Here is a 12,040-nt window from a genome sequence, read left to right as displayed (position 1 = left end):
TTATGTCGGGAAAATATGGATAGGGAATGGGATACCCTATATTGGCAATGATATCACGGAGTGGTGTACCATGCATTTAAGCTCAAATCAACTAGGGAATGAAGTATCCTATATTGGAGAACACAGCTAGGGATTGGTGTAACCTAAACTGGTAAGGAGATCGGGGATTGGTGTACCCTATACTGAAAAAGAAATGTAACTAGGGGTTGGTGCCATTTATTACTGAAAAGGAAATGTAACCAGGGGTTGGCGCCATGTATTACTGGAAAAAAGAATGTTGAATCCCCTTGGTGAAAAAGTTCTACTTGGGTTAAACTATGAAAAACAAAACTGGACAAAGAGTACTTCTACCCGGAAATATGAGCTGGATCCCGGCGAAACGATTCTACCTGAGTTAAGCTACGTAAAACATTCTGAGCGAATAGTACTTTTACCCGGAACTATGAGCTGGATCCCCATAGGCGAAAAGGCTCTACCTGGGTTAAGCTACAAAAAACAACCTAGGCAAAGAGTACTTCTACGCGGAACTCTGAGCTGGATCCCCCTAGGCAAAAAGGTTCTACCTGGGTTAAACTACGAAAAATAACGTGGGCGAAAAGTTCTTCTACCCGAAACTATGAGCTGGATCCCCCTAGGTGAAAAGGTTCTACCTGGTTTAAGCTACAAAAATCAACCTGAGCGAAGAGTACTTCTACCCGGAACTATGTGCTGGATCCCCCTAGGCAAAAAGTTCTACCTGGGTTAAGCAACGAAAAACAACTTGGGAGAAAAGTACTTATACCCGGAACTGTGAGATGGATCCCCCTAGGCAAAAAGGTTCTACCTGGGTTAAGCTATGTAAAACAACATGAGCGAAGAGTACTTCTATCTGGAACTATAAGTTGGATCCCCCTAGGTGAAAAGGTTCAACCTGGGTTAAGCTACAAAAAACAACATGAGCGAAGAGTACTTCTACCCGGAACTATGTGCTGGATCCCCCTAGGCGAAAAAGGTTCTACCTGGTGAAAGCTACAAAAACCAATCCTGGGCGAATAATATTTTTACCCGGAAACTATGAGCTGCATCCCCATAGGCGAAAAGGTTCTACCTAGGTTAAGCTACAAAAACCAATCCTGGGCGAATAGTACTTCTACCCGAAAACATGAGCTGGATCCCCCTAGGCGAAAATGTTCTACCTGGGTTAAGCTACCTAAAACAGCCTCGGCGAAAAGTGCTTCTACCCGGAACTATGAGCTGGATCCCCCTAGGCGAAAAGGCTCTACCTGGTTTAAGTTACGAAAAACAACTTGGGCGAAAAGTACTTCTACCCAGAATTATTAGCTGGATCCCCCCTAGGCGAAAATGTTCTACCTGGGTTAAGCAACAAAAAACAGCCTGGGCGAAGAGTGCTTCTACCCGGAACTATGAGCTGAATCCCCCTAGATGAAAAGGTTCTACCCGGGTTAAGCTACGAAAATGAGAGGTATGAACAATAGTTATGCATGCTAAAAATAAAGGAAAGTGGAGATTTTGAGGAAACTTACCTTTGGTGACATTCGTCCTTTAGAAATCACCATTCTTCACTATTTTGTTCATGCTGCAAACAAAGAAAATTTTTGATTTTTGAAAATAGTGGTCAGTTTGTGGCCCTGATGTCTTTGGAAGCTTGGCTTTGTGCCCATCTTCTTTTGATGATGTTTTCAACCTGCCACTAGATGTTTCCTGAATACCACTAACATGTTTGGCCCCAGAGAGCCTTTGACTTTTCAAACTTTTACATGACGGTTGGTCGCGTGGGACTTAACCTTTTCAACTTTGTTTTGCCTTTGTGGAATTTCACTTTCGACTTCTTTCCTCCGAACTTTCAATTTCTGAGAATTGGGAACCTTTAGCTTTTCAAACTTTGCCAAAACGGTTAGCCACTTGGGACTTAACATATTCAACTTCATTTTGCCTTGTAGGCACTTTCAATTTGATTTCCTCTTTACAAGAGTTTTTGATTTCTAAGCATCACCCGCCATGGCCAGTCGGGGTCGACTTGATATCGCTGCCGAGTCTGGGTGCCTTTTTTGCATATTAGCTTGTATCAAACGAAAGCCTTGTAAAACAGTCTTGCTATCCCTTCTTTGCCTTAGTTTTGGAACAGAGTTAGACCAAAATGGATTCGAAGAAAAACCAACAATGGAATGGACAATGAATTTAGACAAGAGGTATCCCTTTCGGGGAAGGAAAGAATGACTTATCTGGAGTATATGCGGACTTCAATGAACATGACATGCCTTTTGGACTTGATGTCTGATCTGTGTAAACCGTCCGACTCTTAGAAATTTATCATAATTTTTGCCTCAAAACCTAGAAACCTTGCCCAGGATTATCAATACCAATGGCTGTGAAGATCCTCTTTTCGATCAGTAGTGCCCTTTGCGGGTTTTCACCAGCTAAACTCTCTCAATTCTCTTCTCACCATCACCTTATAGTGCCCTTTGCGGGTTTTCACTAACAAGACTCTCTCATTTTCATTTTCTTTGCTCGTCATCGCCCTATGGTGCCCGTGAGGGTTTTCACCAATAAGACTCTCTCATTTTATTTCTCTCATTTTGGTGGCATCATATCCAAGTGATTGTATCCTCCAAATCTTGAACATTCTCGTTGATTGATCGGAAGGACTTGAAAAGGATTTGGGTAAAAATGATTTGGACTGAATTACAACTTTGAAACCTCTCAGGTGAAACCGTCGCCGAACCATTATAACACCTGCCCCAGTTTCAACTTTTGGGGAAATGTAGATTTTTATTTTGGTGTGACTAAACCCCAGAGAGAGGCTACCTACGTATCCTTTCGAAATCAAGTCGAACGTAGTTCGATTAACATGAACTTGTTTGATTTTATTTTATTTTATTTTTTTTCATTTGTTTTTCTTTTTTTTTCTTCTTTTTATTTGTTTTTCTTCTTCTTCTTCTTCTTCTTTTTTAAAATAACATCTTCAGTTTCCAAAGAGGGTAATCAAAGAAAGGTAACCGGCTCAAAAGGGTTAGCAAAGGGTTGATGGTGTTTGGATAGCGAGAATGAAAGCCTTCATCATCCCAATCAGAGAACATTAATGCTATATAGAGGGTCAAACATAGTACCTTTTGACTGCATCCGCGTTGACGGATGTTTCAGGGACACTTTCTTTGTTGCTTCCCAGGTACAACGCTCTCTTTTGCAGTACTCTCATTACAATGTATGTACCTTTCCAATTTGGAGCCAATTTTCCTTTTGCTTCTTCATGAGTTGGGAGGATACGTCTTAGAATGAGTTGTCCTATTTTAAATTTATTGGGCCGTTGTTGTAGACACAGACCATTCTTTGTTGGCACAACTGCCCGTGGCAAATTGCGGCCAATCATTTTTCATCCATCAGTGTCAATTATTTCAATCGGTTCTTGACCCAATCTTTATCCTCAAACCCGACTTCAACAATGATCAAATCTCAACTTCGTTCCAATTTTCTATTTATTTTCTTACAAGCCTTGGCTTCAAAATATTTTGTTTCTTGATCTATTATTTCGGGGTCTGACAACGTTTTAGGATCTGGGCATGAAGTCCGCAAGGATGTCATGTCATTAAAATCTACATTAACAGAACTAAAAAGAGAATAAGAAAAGTGACAAGATTTAGAAAAGAAACATTCCCCGACAATGAAATATTAATTTCATTTGATTTTTTTTTAAAAGTTTTTAAGATAGAAGGGTTTACATCAGAAAGCAAAGCAGTGAAGTAAAAATATTCGGATTAGATCCTGAAATAATTCGGACGTAGAAAAGATAGCAAGACCGGCTACCGAGACTCCCATATGACAGAGAACTTTTCAGGTTTGGCGCCCGTTTTTAGGTTTCTCTTCTGTCTCGGCAATGGCTGCAATGGCCTTCAGTGCCAGATCAAATTCCTCATCTTCACAGATCATTCTGATTACTAGCCCATTGGTGTGAGTATGCAGAGAATTGTTCATCATATTAGGGGCCTCTTCATCCCTAAGCACTATTTTCTTGACATTATTGAGGTCTTCCTCTGCTCTCTTAAGAGTCTAACAGTCTTTTGTATCATGTCTGACTGTTCCAGAGTGGTATTCACATCTAGCATTAGCCTGGTGCGAATGTGACTCAGGGTTTGGCCGGTTCGGGGCTACTGGTCACAGTAGACCTAGCTTGACTAGCTTTTGGAATAAGATCGAGTATGATTCACCAATAGGGGTAATCCATCTCGGGAGGCTCTCTCTCTTCTTCTTCTTCTTCTTCTTCTTTTTTGATTTTTTTCTCTTTTTGTTGTTTTTCGCTCTTTGTTTTTCTCTATTATTTTTTGTCACTCTTTCTCTTTTTTTTTTCTTTTTTTTTCACTCAATGTTTTTTCGATTTTTTTTTTACTCAATTTATTTATGGCTATGATCGAATCCGATGGGGATTGCCTACGTATTATGACACCGCATGAATCAGATCATTACGTAGTTTAGGAATACCGGGAATAAAGTACATAAGTTAGTTCTTTTTTTTCTTTCTTTTGGAATGTTTGAAAAGAAGAATTCGTAAAGGAGAAAGAAAAATATATATTTTTTTGGATTTTGATTATTTTTATTTTTGGATTTTTTGGGAGAAAGACTTCTAAAGAAGGAAAAAACATATATTTGGATTTTGAATTTTTTTTTCCGGTGAGAATCAGACCCGTGTAGTTCGGTGGATCAGAAATAAAATAGATAAACTAACTCTTTTTCATGTACAATTAATCCGACAAAATTTCCAAACAAAGAAAATATTTAAAAATTTTTTTTTGATTATTTTTTTTTTGGAATTGGTGAAAGAAAAACTTCTAAAGTAAAAAAAAAAATTGAATTTTTTTTTTTGCTTGTTTTTTTAAAATTTCAGAAGAAAGATTTTTATTTTTTTTGGATTTTGGGAGAAAGACTTTAAAAAAAAGGAAGAAAATATTTTTGGACTTTTGGTCTAAAAAAAAAAGAAGCTTCTAAAGAAGTAATTAAAGGAAAATATCTTTTTGGATTTTTAAAAATTGGGGGCCGAAACCGATGAGGTTTGCCTACGTATCTCACATCCGGTGAGAATCAGACCCGCGTAGTTTGATTAAAATTGACTATGTAATTTTTTTTTATATGAAAATTAATCTTTAAGAACCATATGCACTAAACCACATCATTTTTTCTCTTTTCGTTCAACCGATATATGCTAAAGTCGGTCGAGAGGAAAGCCTCCCAAATAATGCAACAAGTAGCACATAACATGACATAATGGTCTCCACAAGGTACGTGTCCTAAAAGAGAACTTGGCCCATGAGTCGAGCACTGCTAAGTCAAATGCACATGATGCAAATAAAGCGTAGCCTACTAGGGATATTCATTGCTTGTGGCTTATTCTTCTAAGTTTGTAAATCCTAAAGGAGATGGTATCTAGACCTGGCTTACCCGGGCGGACAACCCGAGCCGAGTAGCGTCAAGTATTACCAATAGTAGAACAACACTGGCTAGCTAACCACTCTCCCGCCTAAACATGTGTGACTAAATCCTTCACCAGAAGCTGGTAGGCTAACTGGCTTTATCTCAAGACATAAATTTTATGATGCGGGTAGGCAAACACAACATAAGTAATTATCAGAAGACTCACTGGGATGCGAGAGAGGATACAATTTATATGTACAGTTCAACAATATCAAGACAGTAAAAAGTGAACAAGTAGCACATTAGTCCCAAATAAATAACAATATATACAAAAATTAATAAAGCCAAATAAAGTTAATCTACAAGCTCGAATTCTTGAAATCCCCAGCAGAGTCGCCAGAGCTGTCACACCGCTTTTCTACCCCCAAAAGATAAATGTATTATTGATTATGGATGGTGGGTTAAAGAGTTTCTCCAATTAAAGTGACAAACTTGAATAGGGATTATTTTATTTACAGAGTTGCCACTTGGAATTGATTTTTTGGGTTTTCCAAGTCACCTTTTGTTTGAATCCCTAGTCAAAGGAAGATTTGACTCTTTTATTATTGGTCTGCAAAATAAAGTCCGGGTAAGAAATTCCGTTGACCGGGGAGAAGGTGTAAGGCATTTCCCGAGTCCCGTGGTTCTAGCACGGTCGCTTTATTGACTAAAATTGGCTTGAATTAATTTTGGACAAACTGTGATTGATTGGTTTTCATGTTTTATCTATGTACGCTTTTATTTCTTAATTAGATTTATGAGCCAACATTTACCTCATTTAAGAACAAATAAGCAGATACTTAAGACTTAAAATTTGAAGATGCCAAAATTTTAAAGCACTACGCATTTCATTTCTTACTCACTTGAATTTTAATTATCACGCTAGCCATCAATTAGTTAATTATATCAAATGGATAATTAATCACACTAAAACGAAGCCAACATGTTAATATTCTTCAAGGAACGATTCAAAGCCAACTAAAATAGGATGCTCAAAACTTAAAATATATAAAGATCATTCATGGTGTATATATTAAAAATAGTGATGCAATTAAGAGATGAACCTTAAGAAGAATCTAACTTTGAGAGGTTTACAGCATGGGACTCCAAAAGTAAATAATAACTCCAAACAGGACCTTGACGAACTAGAAACTTCGTCGGACAAGGCGCAGACCTCGACCTCACAACAAACTTTGAACCTAACCTCTTCGAACTCAGCCAACAATGAACGGACGAGGTCAACACCTGTCGGGTTTTAAACGGTGGTTCAAGGTGATTCCAATGGAGGTTTCAAAACTGTTTAGTGCTGATTTCGAGGGTCAAAACGGGCAGCAATTTTGGTGGTTTCTCGCTACTATTGCTGCTGCTTTTTGTTGCGGTTTTTAGTGTGAAAAAGAGTTATTTCTGGGTCATTTTCGCATCTGTTTTGGGGGTAATTTCGGGCTGAAATTTGAACTGCTTTTATAACCGAACTGCTCCTGCATTTTTGTACATGTTGCAGCTGATTTTCAATTGATTAAATTAGCTTTAGGGACTGACTTTCATGACTGAAATATGGGCTCTTTGGGGGGTGTTGAGGGTGGTTTAATAGAGGTAATGTTTAGGAAGAAGATGAATATGTGATGAGGAAGAAGAAGTGGAACATAGCTGATTTTTCTCCTACTCTTAGAGCTTTTTGGGTTTCCTCCTTTTTGTGTGTTATGTGTGTGTTTTATAGCTGAAAATGGGGTATGAGATTTGTGATAGGAGACAAGCATGAGGGACAAGGAGTGAGGAACAATGAAGAAAGTAGGGAGCAAAGTGTGGGGGGATCAGCATGGGGGACAAGTATGAAAGTGGAGTAGGGAACAAGCGTGTGGGATAAGCATGGGGAACAAAGCATGAGGGACAAGTATGTGGGACAAGCTTGGGGGACAAAGAAAAGTTGAGTGGGGATACGTCTGGGAAGCGGTAAATATTCAAGTACGGTAAAAAATTAGGTGCTCACATAATACATAAAAATATTTATATGTACTTACTAAAAAAAATATTTATTATAGTGTAGTTTATAAATAATTTTAAACATTTTTATAGTTTTATCTTTTAACGTACTATTTCAACTTTAGACTTATAATTGTTGAATGCATCAATAAGTTTTATAGCCCATAAATATTAATAACTCAAATAAAACTCAAACCAAAATTAAATAAATACTAATGCTAACAAAAGACATTCAATTCAATAACAGGAATGACAATAATGTTGCATATCTATTTTTTATTTTTTCATGATTTAGATAAAATGCATAACTTATTTTTATATTATTTTAATGTTTAATCTTATAATTAATAGTATTTATTAGTTGTACTTATTTTAGCATGACTTAGTACTTTTAGATTATATTTATTTTTATATTATGACTTATAATTCATTAGTAATATTTATTTTATACGATTTTATTATCTTTATTCTTGAATATTTTAGTACAATGCCATGACTCATCTCATATTTTATGTTATTTCTTGAAATACCTTATATAGTTGTGCCTTAATAGGACTAACGAAATATTTGGAGTACAAATTCTATGCTTTATATTATGAAGACTTTAAAAGAGAAAAAACTCAAAATACCCCAAAAATTTGAGAAACCCAAGAAAAATCGAGATTAAAAAATCCGACTTTTGCTAGTTTGGTTTGGTCTTTAGATTTAATAATTCGATAAAATTAATTTTATTTGTTAATTGTCAAATAACCCAACTTATATACATCCCTAACATTGATAGTACTGCATACTGCAAAGAATCTTTTATATTATTATTGTAACTTAACTTGTATTAATATATTACATGTATCATTTATTCTAGGCTATCAACCAGTGCTATTTTTTTTATATAGAGTTGCACATGTATTTACTTTTTAAATAATCTGATACACGTAATTATTTAATTTTATAATCTGCCAGTGCGTAAAAGTTATATTGATTTTTTTAGAAAACAGTTGTGTTTAGATCATTAGGAGTTATTTTTTGGAGAACCAAATAAAAAAAATTGTTTTCTGGTTTTAGAGGACTTTTTTCAGAAATTTTATAAATTTAACACTTTGGCAGCACTAGATAGTCATGCCTCTTTTGAGAAATTTGATCAGTCTTACTGATCTCATTCTACTTATTTAATTAATTTTGAATGAATCAACAAATACAGATCTCCCCTAATAATTATTTGTTGCCTAGTCGATATTTACGTATGTTCAATTATTCGTTGCTTCTGTTCTTTCGGAATGTAGGAAAATCAACCGAGTCTAGAGCAAAATACCAATCCTAACCATAAACTTCATGAACCAACCAAAATATTCTGTCTAGTACCACTCATTAATCATGTAAAAGATGACTATTATATCACCGAAACATAGAAGGACGATTGGTAAGTTTTTCTAATTCACGTTGATTAAAATAATGCCATATTGTCTACTCCATTTGTTCCAAAAATGGACACTATTTTATTATTAGTCTATTTTAAATTTCCAATAAGAAATATTACCTTCATATAATTGGAATCAATTTAACTTAAACTTTTTATTTTTTTATTTAAAATTTTATAGTCACACAAATATTATTATATATTAAGAATTTAAAGTTTCGAAAGTAATATAATCACATTAATATTATATTATATTTTAAATTAAACTCTAAGCTAGTTTTAAAAGTTTTTCTTTCTTTATAAACTTCATATCAAATCAAATTAGTCTGTCATATATATATATATATATAAAATTAGTTTTTCTTAGGATGCATGGAGTACCAACTTTGGTTACCACGCAAGTTGCCATTAAAATATTGTACCTTAATTTAGAGATAAGAAAAGAAAAGGAATATGTAATGGTGGACCAATATTGACTGGCAAAATTAAAGGGACAAAGCTAGCTAGATCGAGTATCTTATCAATCCAACATATATGGCAAATAAAGCAGGTACATGTGATTGTCTGATTTTAGTGTATCATATCAAACACCTAAGATATATGTACCACTGACCGTACTATCTATCATCCATCTTGGACCAGCTAAATTAGGGTTTCCGCTGAGCTCTTCTTTTTATAGCGGCAGTGTACGGATATGTTTGTGCGAATCTCTATTAATTTTATAAAAGAATATGTTTTTTTTACCAGTATAAATATGAGGAGCCCTGTCCATCAAAATTTGATTATATAAATAAGAAGAAATCATCTTACTATTTTGTTTTCGTTGAGATTTCATAAACGTAAGACCTCATAGTTCTCGACTCGATCTCATTGCTCATTAGGCCACACGAAGTTTTGTTACAGCGTATGATTTGGATACTACCTTCTCCTGTTATAACCTAGTAAATATAAAACACTTGTCCACCCACATTTTATAACCCTACCTGACTTGTCAAAAGTACTTCATATATACCAATAATTTCTTATCTGAAATGGTTAGAAATAAATTAGTTAATAGTAGAAAATTTTGAATAGTTACACTTTTAAACGTAGAGGTAATATATTTCCTTTTATTAAACCAATTTATCCTTCTTTGACACTTAAAACGATTTTGATATATAAACAGTTGCATCTGTAACTTAGAAATAAATAAGCCAGATTTCCAAATTAAAGAAATGCAGCAAGTTTGAACTACAAATAATTTTTTCTAATTCATTTTCAACTTCAATTTTAAATACTCTTTTAAAACTTTTTTTTTAACTTAAATCAAATATTATCCGACATGAACCCAGCCACCACTCACCAGCCTCATTTAGAAAAGTGAAAATAGCAAGTTGGGTTGTCAGAATAGAAGGACGTTGTAATTCTGGGGTGTTTCCAAGGAATATATGGAAGATATTTGCATTTTCTCCAATCTCCCTCATGTTTGTGATTTATTGTTTCAACTCAAATCTTTTTGTAAAGTTCGTTCCTAGCTTCCAATCATTTTGTTTTATCAATAAATGAGAACTATTAGCATATATGAAACTTTTATTTTACTCAAATATCTTTTTTGTTAAAAAAAATATAAACAATTAGTTAACTGATGATCTAAATGGAATCATGATAAATCTGGAAATTGAATGGTAGCTCAATAGTGTAGTTATTATCTTGCATATAAAGGTGCCAGATTCATATTAATTCTAACCAAACTACTTCTTCTAAGCTTCACAAAATAGAAAAAATAAATAATGAAGCTAAGTAGCCGCTCACACAACTAATAAAACTAAAAATAACTGATAAATATATTATATATATATATTATATGAATATAATTATGTATAATCTAGATATATCGGTTAAAAAAATAACATAATAATTTTCCTTGGGAAAACATTACTAATAAGTAATAACTAATAGCAGAATTTTGTACAAGAGGAAGGCAGCGGCAAGTCGTGGAGTCACATAATCCACACAGTATACAGATAAGTTTAAGATAATTTTGGAGACATCCTTGGAATTATGCTAAAAACAAGACTATTCTTCCTAGCTAGCTAGATTTGCTTCCCTGAAAAATGGTAAAAAGATCATGTCGAAATTTAAAGCTGCAACTCAATCTGTCTATAATTAACTGGTGGTCCAGCACATCAACAAATTAAAGAAAAAGAATTTGATAATGACATTTGTCTCTAGAATAATTCATATACATTGGGTAGAAATGAATTTGATCACTAGCAAAAACGCGTGTATATTTAGAGTTTAATTAACAGCTTGTTTGGACAGTTATTACATATTATTTTTAATGTATCATATTGTATTATATTATATTATTTATTAATATAATATTTAAATAAATTATATTATTTTATGTTATTTCATAATATTACGTAACAATAATTTAAATAATAAGATTATGGGGTAGAATAATTATTTAAAAAGGTAAGATAAAGAGTAAAATCGAATTATAGTAAGAGCAGGATTTAAAAAAAAAGATAACGACGCGGTCACACCAAATCGGTATGTAAATTGGATTTAACAGTATGATACATTAAAATTTAAAAAATAATCAAAATAAATATTATATTTAAAGTAAAAATACGATACAATATAATAAGTAACAACCATCCAAACAAGTTGTCATGGTACTCGCACCATGTGCTTATATACTTTAATAATTACTAATAAGTTATGTAAATACGTATATCATTTAGCCATAATTAGTAATTAAGAGGTAAATGTATATTTGAAAGATGTATTTCTAACCTTCATTAGTTTAGTATAAATATAAGGTGTTAATAAATTTTTACTTGATCACATATAGGTAATAGGTCCACTGATTTTTATATGAAAGAGATAAATATGAAAAAAGAGCACAAAAGCGACTCACATTATTTCACACTTCGTTTTGTCCGATCTTGTTTTCTTTTATTTTGCTTTTCTAATTTTAGTAAAAAAAATGTCTTGGATTTTGATTGTATTTGCTAAAATCTCCTATGCGCTTATTGCACTTTATCTACTTTGTCGCAAAAAATAAGTACACAACTGGTTTTGAAAGTCAACAAACTTTTTAAATATTCTTAACCCTAAAAATTTGTGATTTATAGTAGCTTCTATAATAAATTTCGATTTAGTTTTTAAAAATAAGATATTATGTCTTAATTTATGTCACAAATCAAATTCTTTAATCCT

This window comes from Nicotiana tomentosiformis, chromosome 9, assembly GCF_000390325.3.
Source record: "Nicotiana tomentosiformis chromosome 9, ASM39032v3, whole genome shotgun sequence".
In the NCBI taxonomy this organism is placed as follows: domain Eukaryota; kingdom Viridiplantae; phylum Streptophyta; class Magnoliopsida; order Solanales; family Solanaceae; genus Nicotiana; species Nicotiana tomentosiformis.
The sequence above is the reverse complement of the archived record's forward strand: the minus strand, read 5'-3'. Positions refer to the sequence as shown.